Source organism: Papio anubis, chromosome 1 (assembly GCF_008728515.1).
Source record: "Papio anubis isolate 15944 chromosome 1, Panubis1.0, whole genome shotgun sequence".
NCBI classification, from domain to species: Eukaryota; Metazoa; Chordata; class Mammalia; order Primates; family Cercopithecidae; genus Papio; species Papio anubis.
In genome coordinates, this window is record NC_044976.1 from 183544773 (window position 1) to 183571468 (window position 26696).

The 26696-nt window shown below is 37.3% G+C and overlaps 1 protein-coding gene across 10 annotated transcripts in view; it reads right to left on the reverse strand.

Annotated features, from left to right (window-relative positions):
- The window catches only part of RASAL2 (RAS protein activator like 2), a 373040-nt gene that overhangs the window by 60847 nt on the left and 285497 nt on the right, over positions 1–26696 (reverse strand). The gene's annotated exons all lie outside the window — the stretch shown is intronic.

Sequence of the window (26696 nt, forward strand, 5' to 3'; positions counted from 1 at the left end):
TCATGCCTATAGTTCCAGCATTTTGAAAAGGCTGAGGTGAGAGTATAGCTTGAGGCCAGGAATTCAAGACCAGCCTGGGCAACATGGCAATACCCCATCTCTACAAAAATAAAATAAAATAAAATTTAGCCAGCCATGGTAGCACATGCCTGTAGTCCCAGCCACTCAGGAGGATGAAGTGGGAGGACTGCTTGAGCTCAGGAGTTCAAGGCTGCAGTAAGTGATGACTGTACCACTGCACTCCAGCTGGGGCAATAGAATGAAACCCTAACTCAAAAACAAATAAAATAAAATAAAATAAAATAAAATAAAATATCTCAAGCAAAGGTTCTAATTCAAAGAAAAATACTCTGACACATGGCGAATGACTCTAATCATCTTGAGATGAATTCATTTTATACAAGCTGTGTACAATAAGCATTTCTGTAATGAAGAAAAAGAAATACTAGGCCAATATTAGCACATCGAATCTTTTATATTCCTTTAGTAACTACCAAAGCCCATTGTTTTGGGGTGAAGGCTATATTTATCAGGATAAGCTAGGTTATGCTTATCTAATTACTCCCCAATCTTAGTGGCATAAAATATGTTACATGTCCATGAGCAGGTCAACTGGCAGTTGGGGGAGTTCCTGTCTATGCTGTCCTCATTCAGGAACTTAGGCTAAGGGAGGCTCTCTATCTGGGCTTCTACAGTTTTTGCAGCAGGATAAAGGTAAAATAGCAAATTATGTACATGTACTAGCTCTTAAAGCTTCATGTCAATTTTGGTCTCATTTCACTGACAAAACAATCACATGACCATATCTAACTTTAATGGAGGAAGGGATATACAGTACTACCAGGTACTCAGAAAGGGAACTGAAAATACTTGGTGAACGTCAGTGTAGACTGCTACAGTGTTTTACCAAGCCAAGTTATTTTTTAAACATGCAGGCATTGCTCCTTTGATTAGAGGAAAATGAAAACAAACATACCCAATCAGAAGCAGAACTATTTAGATTACTGAAAGATAATACTTATAATGCTATATCCTATTGTTTTGGCCACCCAAGGAGAAAGTGTAAAAACTCCTAGCATATATCACACAGACCTAATACCCTAGAGGCTGTTTTTCACTCCAACTTATTATAGGTATGTAGAGATTGACTGAAGGCAAGGGAAAAAGGCTCAATGTGATGATGATGAGGATGAAGATCTTTATGATGATTCACTTCCACCTAATAGTAAATAGTATATTTTCTCTTCCTTATGATTTTCTCAATAACACTTTCTTTTCTCTAGTTGACAACTTTAAGAATGCAACATACAATACATATATCATGCAAAATATGTGTTAATTGACTGTATATGTTATTGGCAAGGCTTCCAGTCAACAGTAGGCTAACAGTAGTTAAGTTTTGGGAGAGTCAAAAGTTACATGAAAATTTTCAACTGCACAGCGGGTGGTGTCTCTAACCCCCATGTTGTTCAAGGGTCAACTGTACAATTTTGGTGTCATTAGGGAGAGTCACTGTCATTAGTCATAGTCATTAGTACATAAAGGCAAAGGCTTTATGTACTATTTTCTATGACTCAATCAGAATGAGTCACCACATCTGCTAATAAATGTAGTCAGCAAACCAGGCTTAAGTTTATAGAATTTTAATAGGATTGCTTAGTGCTGTTTCAAAAACCTAGGTTGAGATCCAGGCGAAGGAGTCGACCAAAAATGATACATACATTTCTAACAAAAATGCAGTTAAGCATTTGACTGAGACAGTATTAGTAGACGTTCACTTATCTAGTAATTTAATTCTACCTTTTTTGTGGCACTTTTTTTTTTTTTGAGACGGAGTTTCACTCTTGTTGCCTGGGCTGGAATGCAATGGTGCAATCTCGGCTCGGCTCACTGCAACCTCCGCCTCCCGGGTTCAAGCTATTCTCCTGCCTCAGCCTCCTGAGTAGCTGGGATTACAGGCATGTGCCACCACACCTGGCTAATTTTGTATTTTTGATAGAGATGGGGTTTTCCCATGTTGGTCAGGCTGGTCTCGAACTCCCAACCTCAGGTGATCCACCTGCCTTGGCGCCCCAAAGTGCTGGGATTACAGGCGTGAGCCACCACATCCAGCCTTGTGGCACATATTATATCATACCTCATATGACAGAATATGATATACTGTATTTAATAAAATTTATGCCTATTTGTTGTAGAGAACTCTACTAGGAGTTGTAAGGAAATCAAAGATAAATACAAACTCTGCCCTCAAGGAACTTGTCATTTAATACAGAATTTAGACACTAAATATAAATTTATACACAGGCTTATTAGTAGACTGGACATGGCTGAGGAAAGAATCTCTAAGCATGAGGATATATCAATAGAAACATCCAAAACTGAAAAGCAAGCAAACAAAAATACCCAGAAAAGAATATCCAAAGACTACAGGACAACTACAAAAGGCATAACATGTGTAATGGGAATACCAAAAGGAGAAAAGAGAAATAAATAGCAGAAAATCAGAAACAATAATGACTGAGAATTTCCCCAAATTAATATACCAAACCAAAGATCCAGGAAGCTCAGAGAATATCAAGCAGCATAGATGTCAAAAAACCCCCTAAAAGAAAAAAAATCCCAACCCCCAAAACTACACTGAGGCATATCATTTTCAAACTGCAGAAAAACAAAGAGAAAGAAAAAATCCTAAAGAAGCCAGAAGGAAAAAACATCTTATGTACAGAGGAACAAAAATAAGCATTACATCTGGCTTCTCCTCAGAAACCATACAAACTAGAGAATGGAGTGAAATATTAAAGTGTTGAGAGGGAAAAAAAACAACCCAGACTATCAACCTAGAATTCTATAACCTGCAAAACTATCCTTCAAAAGTGAAGGCGAAATAAAGCTTTCTCACATACATGAAAAAATTGAGGAAATTTGTTGCCAGTAGACCAGCCTTGCAAAAAATGTTTAAAGAAGTTCCTTAGAGAGAAAGAACAATATAGGTCAGAAATTGGACCTTCTTAAGAAAAGGAAGAGTATAGAAGCAATAAGTGAAAATAAAACAACCTTTTGCTTTTCTTCTTAATTGATTTAATATCAAAATAATAATAATGTATTTAATTATGCATGCTTATGTATGTATGCTTATGTATATATGATATATATGCTTATGTATACTCATATATAAGGGAAATGAATACTAATGATACAAATGACAAGATGGAAGAATTAAGATTATTTTATTATAAGGTGCTCATACTATCTATGAAGCTGTATAGTGTTATGTGAAAATGGACTTGGGTTAGTTATAAACTTAAAAAACTGCAAATTCTAGGGAAACCACTAATTTTTTTAAAAAATAAGCATAACTGATATGCTAAGAAAGGAGAGAAAATGGAATCATATAAGTCATTTAGTTACAATCGTGAAAGGTTATAACAGTGGAAGACAAAAATAAGGACACAGAACAAAGGCAACAAATAGAAAACAGTTAACAAATATGGTTAGAAACCCAACTAAATCAATAATCACTCTGAATGTCAATAGTCTAAATACACCAATTAAAAGAGACTGTCAGTGTGGATCAGAAAACAAGACCCAACTATATATCATCTACAAGAAACTCACTTTAAATATAAAGGCACATAAAGATTAATAGTAAATGGATGGAAAAAATATACTATGCCAACACTAATCAAAAGAAAGCAGGCATAGCTATATTAATTTCAGACAGAGCAGATATTAGAGCAAGAAAACTTAACAAGGATAAAGAAGGGCATTACATAATGATAAATGGGTCAATTCTCCAAGAAGACAGCCTTAATGTACATATGCCTAATAACGGAGTGTAAAGAGACATGAGGTAAAACTGGTAAGAGTTGCTAGGAGAAACAGATAAATCTATATAGTTGAAGACTGCAACACCTATCTATCAGAAATGGACAGATCTAGCAGGCAGAAAATCAGTGAGGACATAGTTGAACTCCAAAACACCATGTAATCAACTGAATATAATTGACATCTATAGACTACTTTATCCAACGACAGCAGAACAGAGGTTCCTCAAGCTCATATGGAACATTCACCAAGACAGATCCAATTCTGGGCATAAAACACACATTAATAAATTTAAAGAAAAGAGATCATACAATGTCTTCTTTCAAACCATAATGGAATTAAACTAGAAATCAGTAATAGAAAGATGACTAGAAAACCCCAAAATATGTGGGAATTAAACAACATACTTCTAAACAACACATGACTCAAAAAAGAAATCTCAAGAGAAATTAAAAAACACTTTGAACTGAATGAAATAAAAATGAAAACACAACATCAAAATTTTGTGGTATGCAGTAAAAACAGTGCTTAGAGGAAAATTTATAGCATTGAATGCATATACTAGAAAAGAAGAAAGATCTAAACCCAATACTAAGTTTCTACCTTAGAAAACTAGAAAAAAAAGAGCAAATTAAATCCAAAGCAAACACAAGAAAAGAAATAAAAATTAGTGCAGAACCAATGAAATTGAAAACAATAAATCAATAGACAAAATCAATAAAATCAAAAGTTGGTTCCTCATGAAGAACAATAAAATTTGTAAGTCTCTAGCCAGGCTAAGAAAAAAATAGAGAGTACCCAAATGACTAATATTAGAAATAAAAGAGGGGACATCACAATGGGTCTTATGGACATTAAAATGGTGCAAAGGGATTTGATAATCTAGGTGAAACAGATCAATTCCTTGAAAGACACGATCTGCCAAACTTATACAGGAAGAAATAGACAATATGAATAGGGCTATATCTATTAAAGAAATTGAGTCAATAATTAATAACCTTACAAAACAAAAGCACTAGGCCCAGATGGGTTCCACTGGTGAATTCCATGAAATATTAAAGGAAGAAATGATACCAATTCTCTACAATGTCTTTCAGAAGATAGAAGCAGAGAGAATATTTCTTAACTTAGTTTTAGATTCACAGCAAAACTGAATAAAAGATATAAAGATTTCCAATGTTCCTCCCCTTCCCTCTACACATGCATAGCCACTCCTACTAACATCCCCTACCAAACTGGAATATTTGTCACAATTGACGAATCTACATTGACATCATCATCACCCATATTCCATAGTTCACTTTAGGGTTTCCTATTGGTGTTGTGCATTCTACAGGTTTGGACAAATGTATGGTGACATGTATCCACAATTACAGTATTATGCAGACCACATTTACTACTCAAAATCCTCTGTGCTCTGCCTCTTCATCCCGCAGCACCTCCCACACCCCAACCCCTGGCAAACAGTGATCTTTTTACCAATTCCATAGTTTTACCTTTTCTAGAATGTCATACATTGATAGTCCCCCATTTAAGATGGTTTGAACAATTTTTTGATTTATGATGGGTTTATCAGGATGTTAAATACTTTCCAATTTAGGATATTTTTTACTTACAATGGGCTTATTTGGACATAACCCCATTGTAAGTCAAGGAGCATCTGTGGTTGGAATCATACTGCAGCCTTTTTAGATTGGCTTGTTTCACTTAGTAATACGTACTTAAGGTTCCTCTGGGTCTGTTCTGTTTTTTGTTTTTTCTGCAGTCTTCTTTTTCTTTGCTTTTCAGTCATGTCAGTTTCTAGTGAGATGTCCTCAAGCTCAGAAATTCTTTCCTCAATTGTGTCCTGTCTACTAATATGCACATAAAAGGCATTCTTCATTTCTGCTACAGTGTTTTTGATTTCCAGCATTTCCTTTTGTTTCTTTTTTATAATTTCTATCTCTCTTCCTACATTGTCCACCTGTTCTTGCATGCTATCTGCTTTATCCATTAGAGCCCTTAGTATATTAATCATAATTGTATTAAATTTCTGATCTGATAATTTCAATATTATGTGAGGCTGGTTCTGATGCTTGCTCTGTCTCTTTAAACTGTTTTCTGCCTTTTAGTATGTTCAGTAATTTTTTTCTTGCTAGCTGTATATGCTGTACTAGGTGACAGGAACTGCAGTAAACAGGCTTTTAGTAATGTAGTAGTAAGGTGGGGGAAAACATTCTGAAGTCCTGTTAGATCTCAGTGTTTTAATGAGTCTGTGTTTCCGGACTGTGAACTTCGTAAGTGCTTCTCAGTGCCCCTCACCTCACCCACCCCACTTAGGTGGAAGGGGATGGCTAGAGAGGGCTGGAATTGGGGATTTTCCTTCCTTCTTATCAGTTAGGAACCTGGTAGGACTCCAGGAGGTAAAATTTTTTAAAATTGTGGCCTCTCCATTAATGAATACCCCTGCAGTTTTTATCTCTCAGACTTGGACACACAAAGCCTCCAGCATTTCATAAATTACAGTTGAGGTTTTCCTATCTGGAAACAAGAAGTCTTGCATTTAAACTTTTGAGGAGATGGCATAATGTTATATTTACGTTAACATCTACCACAATGTCTAAACTTTAGTAAGTCCTTGACAAATATATACATGAAATTATGGCTGATTTAGGAACACAGATAAGAAAAAGGTTAAGATTGTACAGAGTGGTCAGTAACACTTCTTGGAGGTAGTGAAACCTTTCAAAATTTTGTGGCCATCTCCTTGAGGTAAATGAAGCATTTGTTTGTTTGTTTGTTTTTTTGTTTTTTGAGACGAGTCTCGCTCTGTCGCCCAGGCTGGAGTGCAGTGGCCGGATCTCAGCTCACTGCAAGCTCCGCCTCTCGGGTTTACGCCATTCTCCTGCCTCAGCCTCCGGAGTAGCTGGGACTACAGGCACCTCGCTCGGCTAGTTTTTTGTATTTTTTAGTAGAGACGGGGTTTCACTGGGTTAGCCAGGATGGTCTCGATCTCCTGACCTCATGATCCGCCCGTCTTGGCCTCCCAAAGTGCTGGGATTACAGGCTTGAGCCACCGCGCCCGGTCGAAGCATGGTTTTAACCCGAGAAACTGTTTCTCTCAGAGCTCTATTTAGTTGAAGTTTTTTCATTCTCCATTACCCAATATTCAGTGGTACCCAGGAAGAGGTAGCTGGACTTTACCTAGCTTACCATGACTGTTTCCAAATCGATCTTCCATGAAATCATGGTTTGGAGTAAATGCATATTTTTTAAGGTACACACCATCTTGATTTAGTATTCTTCATCTCTCTTTGTTGCTCTCATGTTTCAATCTCTCTTTCACTTTCCTTTATTCATTAAGAACTTTAGCCCCTAGCTTGTAATATTTTTCTGTCTCTTAACATCATGCTAGAAAATAACCAAATAGTGATGTCTAGTACCCTAGCTTCATAATTCCTTGACTCCATTACTCAGTATCCTCCCCTTCAGCCACCCACTTTTTTTTTTTTTTTTTAACACGATGGCAAATTATTAACAGAAAATAGTTTGAGGAGTCCTGTTCACAGACTGTGACCATGGCAACCCCACTTTCCATGGGTTCTGTCAGAGGGGATGGGGGTGACGTCCTCAATCCGCCCAATCTTCATACCCAAGTGGGCAAGGGCTCTGAAGGCCGACTGGCCCCAGGTCCAGGGGTCTTGGTCGTATTTCCTCCTGTGGCCCAGAGTTTGATGTGTAGGGCAGCGATACCTAGCTCCTTGCACCTCTGGGACACATCCTGGGCAGCCAACATAGCAGCACATGGCGAGGATTCATCTCGGTCTGCCTTCACCTTCATCCCACCAGTCACATAGCAGATGGTTTCTTTGCCAGAAAGATCAGTGACATGGACAAAAGTGTCACTGAAGGTTGCAAAAATATGGCAGACACCAAATACATTTCTCTCCTTCAGCCACCTGAGGTGTGCCATTTCTGCATGTCGTCTCTCCACTCACTCATTTTTTTAAATTCAATTTTTATTTTTATTCAACAGTTTTAGGGCAACAGACCGTGTTCGATTGCATGGAAAAGTTCTTTAGTGGTGATCTGTGAGATTTTGGGGCACCCATCACCTGAGCAGTATAGACCGTACCCAATGTGTAGTCTTTTTTTTTTTCTTTTTGAGATGGAGTCGTGCTCTGTCGCCCAGGCTGGAGTGCAGTGGCAGTATCTCAGCTCACTGCAACAATGTGTAGTCTTTTATCCCTCACCCATCTCCCACCCTTCCTCCCAAGTCCCCAGAGTCCATTATATCATTCTTATGCCTTTGTGTCCTCACAGCTTAGCTTCCACTTATAAGTGAGAACATACAATGTTTGGTTTTCCATTCCTGAGTTATTTCACTAAGAATAATGGTCTCCAACTCCATCCAGGCTGCTGCAAATGCCATTATTTCATTCTTTTATTTCATTCCTTGTGACTGAGTAGTATTCCACGGTGTGTGGAATACTTTTCTTTATCCACTCATTAGGTGATAGGCATTTAGACTGGTTCCATATTTTTGCAATTGTGAATTGTGCTACTATACACATTGTGTGCAAGCGTCTTTTTCATATGACTTCTTTTCCTCTGGGTAGATATCTAGTAGTGGGATTGCTGGATCAAATGGCAGTTCTACTTTTAGTTCTTTAAGGAATCTGTATATTGTTTTTTTTTTTTTTTTTTTTTTTGAGACGGAGTCTGGCTCTGTCGCCCGAGCTGGAGTGCAGTGGCCAGATCTCAGCTCACTGCAAGCTCCACCTCCCGGGTTTACGCCATTCTCCTGCCTCAGCCTCCCGAGTAGCTGGGACTACAGGCGCCGCCACCTCGCCCGGCTAGTTTTTTGTATTTTTAGTAGAGACAGGGTTTCACCGTGTTAGCCAGGATGGTCTCGATCTCCTGACCTCGTGATCCGCCCATCTCCGCCTCCCAAAGTGCTGGGATTACAGGCTTGAGCCACCGCGCCCGGCTGTATATTGTTTTCCATAGTGGTTGTACTAGTTTACATTCCCACTAGCAGTGTAAAAGTGTTCCCTTTTTACCACATCAATGTCAATATCTGTTATTTTTTTATTTTTAATTATGATCATTCTTGCAGGAGTAAGGTGGTTATCTCATTGTGGTTTTGATTTGCATTTCCCTGATAATTTGTGATGCTGAGCATTTTTTTTTCACATTTGTTGGCCATTTGTATATCTTCTTTTGAGAATTGTGTATTCATGTCCTTTGCTCACTTTTTGACGGGATTATTTGTTTTTTTTTTCTTGATTTAAGTTCCTGGTAGATTCTGGATATTAGTCGTTTGGCAGATGCAGTTTGTGAACATTTTCTCTCACTCTGTGGGTTGTCTGTTTACTGATTCTGATATCTTTTGCTGTGCAGAAGCTTTTTTAGTTTTATTAGGTCCCATCTATTTATCATTACTTTTGTTGCATTTGCTTTTGGGTTCTTGGTCATGAAGTCTTTGCCTAAGTCAATGTCTAGAAGAGTTTTTCCAATGTTATCTTCTAGAATTCTTATGGTTTCAGGTCTTAGATGTAAGTCTTTGATCCATCTTGAGTTGATTTTTGTATTAACGTGAGAGATGAGGATCCAGCTTCATTCTTCTATATTTTAGCCACCCACTGGTTCTATCTACACACTAGATTTTATCATCATTCAGAGATCCTCAGACATCTTAAACAGCAATTTTTTTTTCTCTGATTTCCTCCCTAATCACATGTCTTTCATATATCTCTTTCTCCACATTAATCTACTCTTGAACCTAACAGAAACCTTCACTTTCTGGACCACCTCATTTTCTCCCTGTCCCTTGTTTTTTCCTGCTCTCTTTTCCTTCTCCCTAGATTCCACAGCTAATCATCTGATGCTATTCAATTACCAACACCCTCCATTTTCTTAATGATTAGCTATCCAAAATAAAAGTTAAAACAATGTTTAAGTCAATCTTCCTGGTGCCATGATGAAGCTCTTTAGGAAGACCACATAGCTGTACAGGATGAAACCACAAAAAAATTCACTGTTTCCAAGCTTGGTTTGGCTTCTACTATCCCTCCATCCTGGACGAACCATGTAATGAGCCTTCCCGCATTATCCTCTTCTGTGAAACAACAAAGTACATGTCAAGCCCAGTTGCCCATTGCCCCCTTCTGAGCAATTCCTTACATATTCAGGTCACTGTGCTTTCTGCCATGCAATCTTTCTGCCCTGGATCCATCTGACTGGTGAAGGGATGGATAATTAACCCAAAGGTACCTAAAAGCAGCTAAGAATGGCCCTGGTAAGAGTTCTGCCTATATTAGAGTATCATCTGGTAATGACTTACCATTCCAGCCTGATCCCTGGTCATTCCACTTCATACTTCATCCTCCACTAACTTGAAATATCTGCAATTCTCTATATTCACCATGCATGTTTACCACTGCTCATATTCTCTTCCTTCTCCCTGGCTGAATCATTCTTTTTGATAGAGTTGAGGAAAGATCTCTTTTAGGGTGTCTTTTTTGACATTACCTGACCCTGTCCTAGATTACGTGCCCCTCTTCTGTGCTTTATAGAGAGATAGCCTTACATTTAGCACAGTGCATGCCCACTTATGTGTCATCCTCACTAAACCCTGCAATCTTTGTGTTCCCAGGGCAGGTCTGCTACCTGGTATTTAGTAGGGGCTCAAAAATTGCTTTCAGAACTGAAAAATCATATGCCGTGTGTCCTCAGATCATCTGAGAACTCACTCCCTCACTATCATGAGAACAGCATAGGGGAAATCCTCTCCCATGACGCAATCTTCTCCCACCACCTCCCATGGTTTAAAAGTGTAGCACTTCCCAGCTTGCTCTCTCTTGCCTCCACTTGAAGAAGGTCCTTCTTCTCCTTCCGCTATAACTGTAAATTTCCTGAGGCCTCCTAGTCATGCTTCCTGTTAAGGCTGTGGAACTGTGAGTCAATTAAACCTCTTTTCTCATAAATTACTCAGTCTCAGGTAGTTTTTTATAGTAGTGTGAAAACAGACTAATACAGAAGATACATGACTTTACCAAGGTCACACAGATGCTAAATGGCAGAGGAGAACTTTAAGTCTACGTAGCCCCACACTGGAACCCTTCCTTTCTAACCACTGTGCTATATGAATTCTCGACATTCTAATTCCACATCAAATACTTTAAGTACTATAACATAACTTATTTTCCCCATATGTATTATATGTAACTTCTACACATACCTTATTATAGAATTATGTATCATAAACAGCCAGAAATGTAATATGACAATTCAAAATATGAGGGAAAAAAAGAAAAAAAAAACCCACAAAAAACCTAAAAAACAAAAAAACTGCTAGTGTGGCATGTGACTTACAAGAATTTGCCCCAAGGATTCCTAGCTATATAATTAAACTGAAGTAAAATCAAAACCTTATTGAAATGGCTTTTACATGTAACTGATTCTGTGGTCACTGAGTATAAAATTTTAAAATCCAAATATAAAATTTAAAAATAGATGGATACCAAGAGAAAAATGCTTTTTTCTCTTTCACATTTATGATATCCATGCCTTATAAAAATGGGAAGAGTGTGAATGATGTTTCAGTCTAAATGGAAACAAAGGAAAGAAAGAACGTAAATAAACTGATTTCATCCTTCTGACACCAACCTAATCTGAAAGCATACTAATCAAACACTCAAAACAAATCCTACTCTATCCAATTTTTTGAAATGCTGTTGCTACCATTTACAAGTCTTAAAAATAGTAAAAAGCTCATTTTTTTAAAAAAAGCTACATTGTCATAGCAATTGATACAACTAAAATGATTTAATTAGTTGGTACTCATTATTTTCTTTCAAAATAAGGCTTAAAATTAGCAACAGTCAGTGAAAGAAAAAGCCAAATATTGCCTTTCTCTGGAGCTTGGTAAATGTTAAGACAATGATAACTGAAGTTGTTGGCCACCTGCAAACTGGAGTATTCCCTGAAGACTGAACTTGGCTAGCTGGGAATGACTGGTAACTGAAATAAAACTGCTGCTATGCAACTGCTCTCAGAAGCCTCAGTGGCGGTAATAAGGGACACTGCCTTGCCAGCATCCTAGCAGTGCTGTGTTCTCTTAAGACAGGGAGAAGTGGAGACAGAGAAACATGTTATCACCTTTCACATGAAAAATGTAGGGATATGCAACAAAACCCTGCTTTAATTCTGCTTGAGACTTTTTCACATCAGTGATCACACAGGGATTAGGGATAATGTTATAGCAATTCTAAGTGGTTAAGTATTTTTAAATGGCAATTTCTCAAAATGTTACCTGATTCACAGTACAAAAATGCCACCTTGTCAACTAGAAAGGACCCAGGTGAGAACTGTTTTCATTCTTGCTTTTCAAATTTTAGTTTATTAGTATATTAAAATCTCTATGTATTTTACATATTTTAGTTTGTTTTATTATGGATTGTAAATACCTGAGAAAAAAAGCTGTGTCATATATAAATAATTCCCTTCCTTGCTCTCTTAATATAACTTAGGAACTTGTAGATATTCACTAAATGTTGACTAAAATGTAATTCTAAAAAATTAACAAGGAAAAAGGAGAAGAGTAACTAAAAACGTTAAAGTTTACTTTCTAGTCTTTATATTTTACTTAGTTTGTCTTCTGGTTATTTGGAAGTCCAAACAGGAAGGGAAACTGTAGATGACAAGAATAACAAAACAAGAAATAGTTGCAAAGTGCATTATAGTTTAGTTTTAGTATGGGTAGTTTATCCTCTGGCAGGCTTTTTGTTTTTGTTTTTCAAATTTAAGCATCAAAAGGAAAGAGAAAAGGTTCTGTCATAAATCACAATTGTTTTTCTAGCCCAGATCCAATATATCGGAATCTTGGGGATTGGGGCACAGTGATCTACATTTTTAACAAGCATTCAATGTTATTTTTTTAATTAAGCTAACAAAACTTTTACTATGAAACTTTTAAACATACAAAGCACAGAAATTAATAAACACATATCCATTAATCAGATATAACTGACGTTGACACATTGATGTCATTATACTATATTACGTACAATTATTGTTAAAATATAAAACATATATTATAGGTATTATGTTATAACATGTTAAAACACATATTGACATGTTAAGATCTGCTAGAGGGACCAATGGAAGATATCTAGCATACTTTATTAACTAACTACATTCTTAGAGATTCATTTTCATGCATGTGTCATGTCAGATTTTTATTACCTTCTTGTTACATTATTTCAAACCTTTTATGTCCAACTTTTTATGTATTTTGTTTTAAAACATTTCTTTTAAAACAGGTTTATTGAGGTGTAATTTACAAAACACAAATCTCTATTTTTGCATGTACAGTTTGATGAGTTTTGTTAAATGTATGCTGCACCAATACAAGTGAGATACGGAACATTTCCATCACCCCAAAAGTTTTCATGCCTTTCTGTAGCCAGTCAATCCCTTCCTCTCACCCTCAGCCCCTGGAAACCACTAATCTGACTTGTTCCTATAATTTTATCTTTTCCACAATGTCATATAAATGGAATTATGCACTATGTAGTCTTTCTTTACTTAGAATACTGTTTTTGAAATTTATGCATGCTGTTGCATGTATAGTTTCCTCCTTTTTATTCCACTGTAAGGGTATACCAAAATTTGTTTAACCATTTGTCAACTCATGGACATTCAAGTTCTTTCCAGTTTTGGAATATTAAAAATAAAGTTGCCATAAACATTTACAAACAAGTCTTTATGTGGACATATAGTTTGGGAACCACTGAGTTAAAAGCTTGGTTGGAAATTCACAAATAACAAGACGACATGGCAACTTTTTAAGGGGATGTTAATGAGGTAGAGTGGGGAAAGGACACTGAGGAGGGAAGGAATCCTTAGTTATTTTTCCTTTAGATATGAAGTAATTTCAGATTTACAAAAAATTTGGAAAAATAGTATAGAGTTTTCCCTTGCTGAGCTTCCCCTAATGTTATTATCTTATATAACCATAGTATGATTATGAAAACTAAGAAATTAACATAGGTACTATACTCACCTAAACACAGCCCTAATTCTAATTTCACCAGTTTTCCACTGTATCATTTTTCAACTGCCATTTTAACAAATTAAAACAAATGTGGTTTAAACAGTACAAATTTATGATCTTACAGTTCTGTAGGTCAGAATTCCAACACAGGTCTCATCCGGCTAAAATCAAAGTGTCAGCAGGTCTGCATTCCTTTCTGAAGCCTCCAGGGGAGAATCTGTCTTATGCCTTTTCAAGCTTTTAAGGCCACCCACATTCCTTGGCTCATGGCCTTTCCTCCATCTTCAAAGCCAGCAATGTTGCATCTCTATGAAAGCTTTTCAGCTTTTAAGGTCTCGTGATCAGACTGGATCCATCTGGATAATTTAGGATAATGTTCCTATCTCAAGGTCCTTAGTCTTAATCCTATCTACAGAAGTCCCTTTTGCCACATAAGATAACATATTCACAATTTCCATGTATTAGGATGTGGACATCTTGGGAGATGGGGGAGGAACCACTATTCTACTTTCCACATATAGTTTAGTCACCCTCTTATGAATGTGCATATAGGCTGTTTACAATATTTTGCAATTAAAAAACAATGCTGCATAAATAACTTTGTGCATATGTATTTTCATAATGGTGGAGATGTACCTTCAGCTTGGATTCCTAGAAATGGGATGCTGGGTCAAAAGGTAAGTGTATATGTAATCTTGCCGAATCCCCTCTAGAAGGGTTCTACCAGTTTGCCTTCCCTTCAACAATGTATGAGTGTTTGTTTCCCACAACCTTGCCAACTGAATCGTTGTCATCCTTCATAGTCTGTGTTAGACTGAAAGGTGAAATAATATTTCTATGTTGTTTTAAATGTGCATTTAAACATTTAAATGTTTAAATGTTGTTTTAAAATGTGCATTTCTCGGCTGGGTGCTGTGGCTCATCCCTCTAATCCTAGCCCTTCAAGAGGATGAGGCAGGAGGATTGCTTGATCCTAGGAGTATGAAACCAGCCTGGCCAACATGGTGAGACCTTGTCTCTACAAACAATACAGAAATTAGCTGGGTGTGGTGGCGTGTACCTGTAGACCTGGCTACTCAGGAGGCTGAGGTGGGAAGATCCTTTGAACCTGGGAGGCGGAGGTTCCAGTGAGCTGAGGTTGTGCCACTGCACTCCAGCCTGGGCGACAGAGCGAGACTCCGAAAAAAAAAAAGGACCAGGCGAGGTCGCTCACGCCTGTACTCCCAGCACTTTGGGAGGCCGAGGCGGGCAGATCATGAGGTCAAGAGATTGAGACCATCCTGGCCAACATGGTGAAAATCTGTCTCTACTAAAAATACAAAAACTAGCTGGGTGTGGTGGTACGTGCTTGTAGTCTCAGCTGCTCCAGAGGCTGAGGCAGGAGAATCGCTTGAACCCAGGAGGCAGAAGTTGCAGTGAGCCGAGATGTCACCACTGCACTCCAGCCTGGCGACAGAGCGAGATGCATCTCAAAAAACAAACACACAAACAAAAAATTGCATTTCTCCGATTATAAGTGAATCTGAACATTGTTTTCATATGTTCAGAAACATTTTTACCTATTACCTATTCATGTCTTTTCTTCAGTTTTCTTCAGGAAAACTTTTCTTCAGTGTTCCTATTGGGTCTTAGTCACTTGTACCTTAATTTTTTTTTTTTTTTTTGAGAAGGGGTCTCGCTCTGTCAACCCGGCTGGAGTGCAATGGCACGATCTCGGCTCACTGCAACCTCCACCTCCCAGGTTTAAGCAATTCTCCTGCCTCAGCCTCCCAAGTAGCTGGGATTACAGGTGCCCACCACCACGCCAGCTAATTTTTTGTATTTTTAGTAGAGATGGGGTTTCAGTATGTTGGACAGGGTGGTCTTGAACTCCTGACCTGGTAATCTGCCTGCTTCGGCCTCCCAAAATGCTGGGATTACAGGCATGAGCCACTGTGCCGGCCTTAATAGTTTCTTATATGTTGTAAATATTTTCTCCCAATTGATTCATTGGTTGTCTTTCAGCTTTAACCTTCTTATACTTTTTGTCATGCAATTATTTAAAAACTTTCTTTTGTGTAATCAAATTTATCAATCGATTTTTAAAAATTGCCTCTGGCTTTTCAGTAACCATCATAGAAAGTTTTTCCCTGCATTAAGGTTAGAGAATTCATCCATGTTTCCTAGTAGGTATACTTTTTTTTTTTTTTTTCACATTTGAGATCCCTAATCCATTTGGAGTTTACTCTTGTGTAAGGTATGAGATATACATCTAATATTACCTTTTTCCACATGGTTACTCAGTTGTCCTTATATTATTTATTTCAAATACCAATTCCTGAGAAAACCATTCCTGATTACTGTAATGTCTCTCACACTTCTGATTATGTAAACTTTTTATTTATACTACTGTTTTCCCCTATCTTGACCTATAATTAATTCTATTCCTGTTTTATATGCCCTATGAATCTTAACTCCTGAAGGCAAACAGAAAACAAACACATTGAGCTCATCTTTGTATTTCTGTAATGCTTAGCATACAGTGGACTAAATACGTATTTGCAGAATGCTGATAATGATTAACATGAATTATTAAGAAAAGTTGAATTCATTCAAGAAAGTAGGGAAATAACACACAGGAGGGAAAACCCCTTAAAATTATTAAAACAAAACTAAATCTGGTGGTTAAGGAAGAAAAGTTTAGTATCTGGAAAATTCACTTCTGTAGAACACTTCAGTTCCTGATAATGAGGTATACACTGATTTTTAAAAAATTTTATTGTAAATTGAATGTCATACTCTATAGAGTATAGTATGTTGATTTTCTTATGACTAACAGAGACTGTGCTAATCTCACTCAAGTTAACAAAGTATGAATATTAAGGATGATGGCTGTAATGAATATAATAATGAGAAATGATGGGTCAAAACAAAGACCTCAAAGTGAGGTCTATTAGCCTATTGGACAGTCTCTCAGAGGTTATCATTGGAAGGCCTGAAAAAAGCATTAGATAACATAATGTGAAATACATTTTTTTCGTTGTCAGGGGAGATGGACTAGATGAATTTAATTGAAGTTTTCCATCTCTCATTTATAGGACTCTAAGAATAACAGCATCAGAGATGGAGGGGGGCTTTTGAGCCTATTAGTTATTGAAAAAGATAAAATTCTTACTGCCTCTGTTGAAACAAAATGTACCAAAAATCCACATTATGGATGGTCATGAGCAAAAGGTATAATGTGAAACAATGTAATTACTCTTACTAATGTCTATCAGGATAGGACTTTTTTTTCCTAAGGATATAAAATGAAGGGGAAAAGAAGTAGGGAAATACATTACTGAAAAGACTGTATTAGACATATTTTATTACTTCTAGAGGCTATTTCCTAACTATACTCTTTGTACTGTTTGTAATACTGCAGTTTTTTCATCGTAAATTCGGCACCAAAATATTAACAAATTGGTCCTTAATATATATAATATATATGTTGGTCCTTTTTTTTTTTTAGATGAAGTCTCGCTCTGTTGCCCAGGCTGGAGTGCAGTGGCGTTATCTCAGCTCACTGCTCACTCCCAGGTTCAAGTGATCCTACCGAGTAGCTGGGATTACAGGCGCATGCCACCACACCTGGCTAATTTTTTGTATTTTTAGTGGAGATGGTCTTTCAACATGTTGGCTAGGCTGGTCTCGAACTTCTGACCTCAAGTGATCTGCCCACCTTGGCCTCCCAAAGTGCTGGGATTACAGGCATCAGCCACCACATCCAGTTTATAGTATCTTTTTATCTGCAAACTTCCAAAGATCTTAAAATATTTGTATATTTCATTACTACAAAAAAATCATAGGTGTTAGAGGAAGTCAAACAATTTGCTCTTGATCATACAAGTGAGATGCTAGCTGAACAACAGTAAAAAATACAGTTCTTTTACAATTCCTTTGCCTATTCTAGGTACAAATCCTTGAAAGCTAATAATATGAAATCTTTGTTCTGACACTCTGACAGAGTTAAAAAGGCAGGGTGACGCAGGCCCTAAATCTTATGATCAGAAAAGCTCAGGGTCTTTTTCAACTGTAACCACCTTATTTTAATGAAAAAGTTTACGAATAACAACTGTCTCACTGACTGCATAATATGTAAGCCCAGGTAGCTAGGACAGATTATCAGGTTTTCATCTTCACTTCTGCTGACTGTATTGTCTTTTTTCCCCATTTACCTTAATTTATTTATTATTAGTATTAGTATTTTTTAGAGATGGGGTCTCGCTATGTTGCTCAAGCTGGAGTTCAGTGGCTATTCACAGAATGATCATCCGCACTACGGCCTTGAACTCCTGGGCTCAAGTGAACCTCTTGCCTCAGGCTCCCAAGCAGCTTGGGACTACTGGCATGTACCACCATGCCCAGCCCCATGGAACTTTTAAAGAGTTGAGAGGCAGACCACATTCTTACACATTCAATTATACCTTAAATGAGAAGCAAACTAAGATACTCTCCATGAGTTTCTCTATCATTATTCTCACAGGACTTCCAAAGAAGTTCTTGCTACACACTACATTCCATCCTTCTTAATTCTATTTCACTTAACAGATTTATTGTAGATCCTTTATAAAAACCAGTACACAATGTTGATTAATTAAAAACGACCAACTAATGATGAAGAAACTATGGCATAAGAGGTCAATATCTTTGCAATGTGCATACTTTCGGTAATCATGAATACCACCCATATATTAAATCAGTTTTCATAAACAGATTAGGAAAACTAAAAGGTCAGTGCTGAAGTTATGAGACGAATAAGATACAGTTCTTGTCTTCTAGGAGAGTGGTTTCTAAATTATTTTGACTATTGGCTGGGTGGGATGGCTCACGCCCGTAATTCCAGCACTTTGGGAGGCCGAGGTGGGTGGATCACCTGAGGTCAGGAGTTCAAGACCAGCCTGGCCAACACGGTGAAACCCCGTCTCTACTAAAAATAGAAAAATTAGCCAGGCATGGTGGCACGTACCTGTAATCCCAGTTACTCGGGAAGCTGAGGCAGGAGAATCGCTGGAACATGGGAGGCGGAGGTTGTAGTGAGCTGAGATTATACCACTGCATTCCAGCCTGAGTGACTGAGACTCCGTCTCAAAATTAACTAATTAATTTTGACTATGAAATAAATAAAATATTGTTGAGTGTGCCTTCCTAATAAAATATACTTATAAAATGATTTTCTGATGTATGACTATAAAACATTCAATAACATAAAATTTTTAAAGAGCAAATTAAAAAAAAAAATCAAACATATATTTCCTTTCTGCACCCCCCTCAAATGAATTGTCTGTGTATCCTCTGAAGTATACACAACCTATTCTGGAGACCACCAACTAGAATATCACAGAGGAGGAAAGACAACCCTACCATATAATAGTATCGGTGCTATAATGGATAAACGTACACTCCTGTGGAAGGACAGAGACGGCCAAGGTTAATGCTGCCTAGAAGAGGTAAGGAAACACTGGAATGGAGTCTTAATGGATGAGAATACTTTTAGCAAGGATGGAAGGTGAACTTCCTAGGCAGAAATGTGTAAAGAGACCATAGAAAACTTGCTTGGGGAACTCTCAGATTTGGTAAAGATGGAACTCAGGACTGAAGAGAGTTGGGGGTGAAAATGAGGATACTGAGCATTAGGAAATGAGTCTGGAAGGGCAGTAAAAAATTAGACAATGAAAGCTCTCAGTGCCAATTTAACTTTAGTTTTATCATCCTGCAACACAAGTTCAACTCAAAAGCCTTCAGCAGGTGACTGACACTTTTTGAAGTAAAAGGTAGTTCTGTCTGAAGACATTCAAATGACGGGAAAGAGAAGGGGAAAGGAAGAGAGAGGAGGAAGAAACCACTGAGCAAGCCAAATAAAATGTATGAAACTAGTCTTGTTCATGGGCATGGAATTGTAGAGAGCTAAAAGACATCAAGCAAGGGAGGCCCAAGTAATGATGGAGTTTAGATTTTAGAGACCACTCTGGTAGCAGAGCGAAGGCTAAAGTTGATGAGTAGGAATTGGAGACCAGGAGATGAGTTAAGAATCTCTATTGCACTAGACAGGACCTGCAGCGTAATTAGAGGGGCTCAGTGCAAAATGAAAAGCTGGGGGTACTGTTCAAAAAGCAGGAAGACAATGTCATTAAACCTACTATTATAAATTAGGAAACTTTTCCCTTTCTTCAGTAGTTTTTGTCTCCACTTGCCATGCTGCCTTTTATTTACTATTTAATGTCACACTTCCTCCAGTACCAGGAAAAACTACAGGTAAGTATAAACCTTCAGAGGTGCCAGGGGCCCCAGACTATGACTCAGCAGTGGGTGTCTACTGGCTACCAGGTTCCACCATGCCAGCCACCAAACCTGTGTGTCATACCATGCAGGGAGGCTGAGGCTTCTTCCCTTCCTGTGGCTGCCCCTGCAACTCACTAGGTACCTGGCTTGGAGATAGGCAAGAGGCTTGTCCCTTCACTCCCCCGCCGTACCCCCACTCCCCCAACACAGCTGTGGCTTCTGTCTACCTGTAAGACATCCCTGGAGATGACAGGCAGGGGCAAGGACTGCCCTTACCAAGCCCTGCTCCAAGACACCATGGGTTGTGCTGTCTAATCCCTATCTTTCTCGCACAGAGAGAGGGAGGTTGAATGAGATCAGGGAGTGGGGAAGTGGGCAACAGATAATTCATTCCAGGAAGGCAGCAGGAGGTGGTACCATGCCCAAGGTCCCCACGAATGCTCCATTGTCCCATTTAACTTCACTTAGAAAATACAAATCCAGAGATCAATCACTAAGAACTTTGAGATGGCAACCATACAGCATTGAACTTCATGCATAGAGTCTTTCTAAGTGTAGGCCCTGTGTACTGCACTGGTCTCATGCTTACAAAGCTGACCCTGGTACTAGTTCAGGGAAGGAACCACAAGTACTGACAAGTGAAGTCAGTAAATGGCAGTGGGCTGGAAAAGGGAATGAATGAATTTGAAGAGAGGTAGACAAGTTCTGGTGACAATATTTGAGAGAAAGGGAAGAGTATTTATGACTCTTAGGGTTTTGGCTCTCGGAACTGAAGAAATGTGCAGCTCTACAAAGGGAAATTCAAGGGAAAATTTTTTAAGAAAAACATAAAGTAAATACAGTTTGGGGCAAGCTGAGTTTAAATTACCATGGGACATTAGAACCAAGCCATAGTATAATACAGAGGACTGAATGAAAGAATGTTTGCTAAAACAGCATCCTTTTCTATTTCCTGATTTGTTGATATTAATTTCATTGCTATACAAATATCATAAAAACACTCCTCTAATATGAAATCTCAGCATTATCCCATTAAACAAACCCATATATAAGACATCTTATAAGAATGCAGAGGCACAGGTGGACTATATTAAAAATACAAAAGGTCAAACAATTTAACAGCTATGAATTTGTAGAAGAAACTATAACATATGCTATACAAATATGAAGACATAAAAATTTGTTGATAATTTGTAAAAATTAAAAAATATTCCACATATATTACACTACTGTAAATTAGCTTTTTTCTCTTTAAACTAAATATTATGCTTCTATTTCTACAGCCTTGAGCAAAAGTAGATAGTACTATCTCCCTTATAGTAGGCCAAATTATGGTAGTTTGTATAAAAATGCAAATATGCAAAGTAACAGTAATGATTACCTAAAAAAAACTGTAGAAAATAAGCAGCCAATATGTAATATATTACATATCTAAAATATATCTAAAACATTATTTCGATTTATAATCAATAGTAAAGTGTTAATAATATTTTCAAATCTTTTATCCTAAGTCTTCTAAGCCTGGTGTTTTACTTTTTAAAAAGTTTTACTGAGATATAATTCATATACCATAAATTCACCCTTTTAAAGCGTGCAACTCTGTTGGGCATGGTGACTCATGCCTGTAATCCCAGCACTTTAGAAGACCAAAGCAGGATGACCGCTTGAGCCCAGGAGTTTGAGACAAACCTGGGCAACATAAGCAAGATCCCATCTCTCCAAAAGTTTAAAAAAAAAAAAAAATTAGCCAGGTGCAGTGGCATGTGCTTATGGTTCCAGCTTCACAGCTGAGGTGGGAGGTTCGTTTGAGCCTGGGTGGTTGAGGCTGGAGTGAGCTATGATCGTGCCATTGCAGTCCAACCTGGGTGACAGAGCGAGACCCTATCTAAAAAAAAAATCAGTAAAAAATAAAAGATGCAACTCAGTGGTTTTTGTATATCCCCAAAGCTGTGCAACCATCACCACAGTCTAATTCCTGAACACTTTCATTACCTAAAAAGAAACCCTATGCCCATTAGCAGTCACTTCCCATTTCTCCCTCACCCAGCTCATGAGAAACACTAATCTCTTTTTTGGTCTGTATAGATTTGCCTATTCTGAATATCTCATATAAACGGAATCATACAACATGTGGCCTTTTGTGTATGGCTTCTTTCACTTAGCATAATATTTTCAAGGTTCATTCATGTTGTGGCATGTATCAGTATCTCATTCCTTTTTCATGGCTGAATAATAAGCCATTGTATGGTTAAATCATATTTTCTGTATCTGTTCTTCTGTTGATAGACATTTGGGTTATGACTACTTTGTGGCTATCATAAATAATGCTGCTATAAACATCTATGTACATTTTATGTGGACATATATTTTCAATTTTCTTGTGTATATACCTGAAAGTAGAATTGCTACATCATATACAAACTCTATATGTAATGTTTTGAGGAGCTGTCAAAGTGGCCATACCATTTTACATTCCAATTTCTCCACATTCTCACCAATACTTATTATTGTCTCTCTTTTTGATTGTGGTCGTCCTAGTGGGCATCAAGTGGTGTTTCATTGTGCTTTTGATTTGTATTTTCTTAATGACTAATGATATTGACCACCTTTTCATGTGTGTATTGACCATTTGTATATTTTCTTTGGAGAAATGTCTATTCAAACTCTTCTACAGCCTTTTTTTTTTTTTTTTTTTTTTTGTTTTTACCAGCTACTCAACAATCTGACAAAAAATTTTGTATTGATATTATAATCAACTAATACTGTTGGAATGAAGTTTCTTTAAATTGAAATTAGTAGATGTTCAATATAAAAGAAACAAAGCATTTAAAAATCCAGCGGAATGGTACCGGCATTGGTTATGAAATTAAAGGGCCTTATGGTAGAAAGGCACACCACAGGTATTATTGTTTACCAGCAATTCTCATACTTTGCTGAGTATAAGTACAGCTGAGAAGAGCAAAATATATATATATATTTTTGCGTAGCTAACTCTAGCTTAATCATGAAGGTGGCAAGTTTTCTTTTCTACACTCTGGCTTCAGAACTTCTATAAAAGAGGTTATACTTAGTAGCTAATTATATGCTCCCTTAAGTGGGCATTAGGCCTTCAAAGTGTTTATTTCTCATTGTGAAGTGAGAGGTCTTGTGTTTCCCCTTGCTCATTAAAGCTGAGGAGAAATATCTTTGCTTTGAGAGGAAAGGGGTTTATGGTACATCATCTATAAGAATGAGCTGTAAGTGAGTATCATCCTCTCTCTCAAACAGCCCTCTTCTCCTGGGTAGGGTAAGTAGGAATCTCCAGTAGTTAGTGCTGCTGCAAGCCCATTTCTAGGAATTACCACAGATTGAGGAGGGCTTCCCTCATTCTTTAATTCTTTCAAGTTTAGAGTCTTGGCAGTATTTCCTAACCAAGCCTGCTCTCTTTTCCTCCAGGTATTTGCCAGTTCCCACCCTGTTTCCTTAAGGAGTTGTATCTAGCCTTATTCTTTTTTTTTTTCTCTGCTCTGAGCCCCTTGGTTCTAAATTATATATTTTCTAAGATATTTATCATTAGAGGATTTTAAAATTATGCCCTTTCTGATTACAAAATGACTTAAAGATATAGTTAATATCTACAGGCCATAATTTTCTGACATCTCCATGATTATTATATGATTTCTACCTTTGGTAATAACATTTTCATAGACATACGATGAATATATTTATATTTATATATTCATACACGTGTGTGTGTGTGTGTGTGTGTGTATATATATATATATACACACACACACTGTTCATTAAAATAGGTCTCACTGGAGGGCAATCCTATTATGGATTTTAACTCCATGCAGATGATTAGTGAAAAGAGGGAAGAAACACGGATATAGAGTCTTTGAGCATCATGGAAAATAAGTTTTAAATATCCTCCTGGAATACAATAACACTGAGAATACGAAAGTTGAAATTGTATTGTAGCTTGGATGCTATGAATTGAATTTCAATATTTCACCCTAAAATCTGAGATTCTTAGGCTGGTCAGAGGTAAAGCAAGTATTTTGTAAATTTACATTGGTCATCTGAACTGATCATGGCAAACACAGAAGGGCAACTAATAGGCAATGCAGCAATTAGTATATCAGTAACAAAGGCCACTGAGAAAATACTGCTTCTTAGTTTCTTATGTCAGACTTGAAGGTAGCAAAGAAAGCACTGATATTCACAGGTAAGACACTGACTAAAATGAGTTCCTAATACTTTATCAATCATTTAGACAAATGGTTTACAACCCTAGCTGCATATTAGAATCATCTTGGACCTTTAAAAAAATACAGAAGACTGGGCTCTCATCTAGAAATTTTGATTTAACTGGTCTGAGGTGGAGTCTAAGCATCAGTATATTTTTTGAAGTTCCTTAGGTGATTTTTACATATGGCCAGAGTTGAAAACCTCTAGTTCGGACAATGGACACTTATTAGTCTTTATTAAATAGTGGACGTGAAGTTTTCTGTCTCTTTAACGTGGAAAAACACTTACATAGGATCTTATAGAGGATTCAAAACAGAAACCAATAGCAATTGAATCTGATCATCTCGATACTTAAGACACATTTCTTTTTACACAGGACTATATCTTATTTCCCAGGGCTTTACTTTCTTCTAAAAACTATGTAAAGGTTTGGTTTTTTGACAATGTTTTGTTTCTAGTATATTTATTTGATTGGGAATGCTTAGGTGTCACAGTGACAAGAGCACAAGGAGAGTTACACAGGAATACTCAGCTACTGCCTTAGTTCAATTATGCTTTCTGGTTGTCTTGGCATAATTTTTGGTGCCTGAATTCTTTCAGAGCCAAGCTCAAAGCAAACACAAACGAAGCAGCTGCAACTGTATTATGTTATACTTACATGAAAGGCCAACTTAGACTATTGTGTTATGAAAATCAGAACACTAAACCTAGCACCTGGCCCAGAACACAAGCAGCTCCCCCTTAGCCAAAGCCAAACTGATGGTATCATATAAGTAGAAGTGATTTAAAAAATCATAAATATCTATAGTCACTTTATAAATAGAGTATAAAGAAAGAAGCCTGTTCCAAAATATCAGGCACTGTGAAACAAATATACACAATCACAAGACATAATCATTTTCTCTTTCCGAATTAAACTTAAGTATGTACCTGGATAACTTTTCATTATGTATTCAATTGTTCCTCATCATCCCAGTAATTTCATTTAAATGAAAGTCTAGCACGATATTAAAGAAAAAATGAAAAATGATCTTTCAAAGAGGAGAAAATGTCAAATGACTAAAGCTGTTTTTGAAGAACAGTCAAAACTCAGATGTGCAAAAACATTGTGAATTTATACATATGTATAACACCTGAAAGGTTCCAAGAAATAGCCACAGAAACAAATCATTAAATAATAAAGATTTCTATGTAGTTTCAGTTACCAATATAAGTAGACAAAGTATACACTATCTAACTAAAACACCATAGTTCTGAATTTCAAATATTAATTAAAATGTCTCTTTAAGGAAAAAAATCTATCCATTCTGCCAGGTATACTCTTATCCCACATGATCTCTTATTAAATGTTTATTAAATGTAATTAAATATTTAATATTCCATTTGACTAGAGACATTATCAGTAATATCAAGAGAATATATGTGAGATAAACTCATTTGATTCTGGTCTTTGATAATTCATGCATATTTTATCTATTCAACAATTATTTGTTGAATGTTTGCTCTGTGGGAGGTACTGTGTTAGGCACTGGGGTAGTTATGAAGACGACCGGAACAGATATCTGTTGTCTAATGAGGAACAGAGACTTACAAACAAATAATTGCAACTGGAATTACGGTATGTGTGAAGAAATATGAATGAGAATGAAGGAAAGAAGAAACTCTCCTGTAGACCAGGGGTCCTCAACCCCAGGGCCACGGACCAGTACTGGTCTGTGGCCTGTTGGGAACTGGGCGGCACAGCAGGAGGTGAGCGGCAGGTGAGTGAGTAAAACATCATCTGTATTTACAGCTGCTCCCCATCACTTGCAGCCTGGGCTCTGCCTCCTGCCAGATCAGCGGTGGCATTAGATTCTCGTAGAAGCACATACCCTATTGTGAACTGTGCATGTGAGGGATCTAGGTTGTGTGTTCCTGATGAGAATGTACTGCCTAAGGATCTGTCACTGTCTACCATCACCCCCAGATGGGACCATCTAGTTGCAGGAAAACAAACTCAGGGTTCCCACTGACTGTACGTTATGGTGAGTTGTATAATTATTTCATTATATATTACAAGCTAATAATAACAAATAAAGTGTACAATAAAGGTAATGCATTTGAATCACCCCCAAACCATCCCCCACAATCCAACCCTGGTCCGTGGAAAACCGGTCTTCCACAAAACTGGTCCCTGGTGCCAGAAAAGTTGGGGACCACTGCTGTAGATCACTACTTTTTCTTACGGCTATGATAGATAAGAGTACAAATACATTTAAATATTGCTGAAAACCAAGACACTGCGTTAACTTATAGGTTCAGT